The sequence below is a fragment of the Petromyzon marinus genome, unplaced genomic scaffold (genome assembly GCF_048934315.1).
Source record: "Petromyzon marinus isolate PM22_M1 ecotype Great Lakes invasive population unplaced genomic scaffold, UKy_Petmar_22M1.pri1.0 PM_G_Scaffold_6, whole genome shotgun sequence".
NCBI lineage: Eukaryota > Metazoa > Chordata > Hyperoartia > Petromyzontiformes > Petromyzontidae > Petromyzon > Petromyzon marinus.
The window spans coordinates 125,001-127,500 of record NW_027423013.1 but is presented as its reverse complement, the minus strand read 5'-3'; positions in this window follow the sequence as shown (position 1 = coordinate 127,500).

Sequence of the window (2,500 nt, the reverse complement as noted above, 5' to 3'; positions counted from 1 at the left end):
TCTAACAGGGTGATGGCGGTGAGTGGGGCTGTATTCTTCCTGAAGTCCACAACCATCTCAACTGTCCTTAGAGCATTTAGCTCTAAGTTGTTCTGGCTACACCAGGTCACCAGGTTGTCAGCTTCCCACCTATAGTCAGACTCATCCCCACCAGAGATCAGCCCAATGAGGGTGGTGTCGTCCGACAAACTTCAAGAGTTTGACGGACAGATGATTGGAGGCGCAGCTGTTGGTATACAGGGAGAAGAGCAGTGGGCAAAGGACGCAGCCCTGAGGAGTTCCCGTGCTGATGGACCTGGAGTCAGAGACTTCTGTTCCCGGCTTAACGCACTGCTTCCTGTCAGAGAGGAAGTCTGTGATCCACCTGCAGGTGGAGTAGGGCACGTTCAGCTGGAAGAGCTTGTCCTGAAGCAGGGCAGGGATGATGGTGTTGAAGGCAGAGCTGAAGTCCACAAACAGGATCCTGGCGTAGGATGCTGGGGCGTCCACATGCTGTAGGGTGAAGTGGAGGGCCATGTTAACTGCGTCGTCCACAGACCTGTTGGCTCTGTAGGCAAACTGAAGGGGGTCCAGGAGAGGGTCTGTGATGGCTTTGAGGTGTGCCAGGAGCAGGCGCTCAAAAGACTTCATTACCACAGATGTAAGGGCGACCGGTCTGTAATCATTTAGTCCTGTTGGCCTTAGCTTTTTGGGCACAGCGATGATGGTGGAGGACTTGAGACAGGCTGGTACATGGCATGTCTCCAGGGAGGTGTTAAAGATGTTGGTGAACACCGGAGACAGCTGGCCAGCGCAGTGCCTGAGGGTGGCTGGAGAGACAGAGTCCGGCCCGGCTGCTTTGCGTGGATTCTGCCTCTTGAAAAGCCCATTAACTTCTCCCTCCTGAAAGGAGAGAGTCGTTTCTGTAGTATGGGTGGGGGATGGGGCCTCTTGGGTGGGAAGGGGTGGTTCAGGACAGTCCAATTGTCTTTCAAATCTACGGTAGAACTCGTTCAGGTCGTTGGCTAGGCGGGAGTCGTTAGTGGTGTGGGGCGCTCTGGGTTTGTAGTTGGTGATGTGCCTGAGCCCTTTGGCAGACAGAAGCAGCGTCGTTAGTAGAGAACTGGTGTTTTAGTGTCTCTGAGTACAGTCGTTTAGCCTCTCTCACCGCTTTGCTAAACCTGTTCTTCGACTCCTTGAATCTGTCTCTATCCCCACTCCTAAACGCTTCCTCCTTCTCCAACCTCAACCTTTTGAGCTTTGCTGAGAACCAGGGCTTGTTGTTGTTAAAGTTCACCCTGGTACGTGTTGGGATACAGCAGTCCTCACAGAAGCTGATGTACACAGCCTCTGTGAGTTCATCCAGACTATTGGTAGCAGTCGTGAACATATCCCAGTCAGTACAGTCTAAGCACGCCCGCAAATCTTCCACAGCCTCACTGGTCCACTGTTTAGATGTCCTCACAGCAGGTTTACAGAGTTTTAGTTGCTGCCTGTATGCACGAATCAGGTGGACCAAGGGAGTTCTGTGCGAGCCGAACAGCCCCGTGACCCACAAGAGAAACATCCCCGCCAAATTCGAGCGTTTGACGGGGTCTATCCGTGAAAAAATATTCACGTTTTTGAGTGCACATGCATTTCTGCTGCAAATGCCTCTGGAAGTTTCATGCCGTTCGTATGCCAATTGTGGCAACACGAAAATGACCCGTTTTCCCATTCCGAGGGATTTCTGTGCGACCCTAACAGCCCCGTGAGCCACAAGAGACACATCCCCGCCAATTTCTAGCGTTTCACGGGGTCTATCCGTGAAAAATATAGACGTTTTTGAGTGCACATGCATTTCTGCTGCAGATGCCTCTGGAAGTTTCATGCCGTTCGTACGCAATGTGGCAACACGAAAATGACCCCTTTTCCCATTCCGAGGGATTTCTGTGCGACCCTAACTAACAGCGCCCGTGAGCCACAAGAGAGACATCCCCGCCAATTTATAGCGTTTCACGGGGTCTATCCGTGAAAAATATAGACGTTTTTGAGTGCACATGCATTCCTGCTGCAAATGCCTCTGGAAGTTTCATGCCGTTCCTATGCAATGTGGCCACACAAAAATGACCCGTTTTCCCATTCCGAGGCATTTCTGTGCGACCCTAACAGCCCCGTGAGCCACAAGAGAGACATCCCCGCCAACTTCTAGCGTTTGACGGGGTCTATGCGTGAAAAATATTAAAATTTTTGAGTGCACGTGCCTTTCTGCTGCAAATGCCTCTGGAAGTTTCATGGCGTTCCTATGCAATGTGGCAACACGAAAATGACCCCTTTTCCCATTCCGAGGGAGTTCTGTGCCACCCTAACAGCCCCGTGAGCCACAAGAGACACATCCCCGCCAATTTCTAGCGTTTCACGGGGTCTATCCGTGAAACATATAGAAGTTTTTGAGTGCACATGCATTCCTGCTGCAAATGCCTCTGGAAGTTTCATGCGGTTCGTACGCAATGTGGCAACACGAAAATGACCCGTTTTCCCA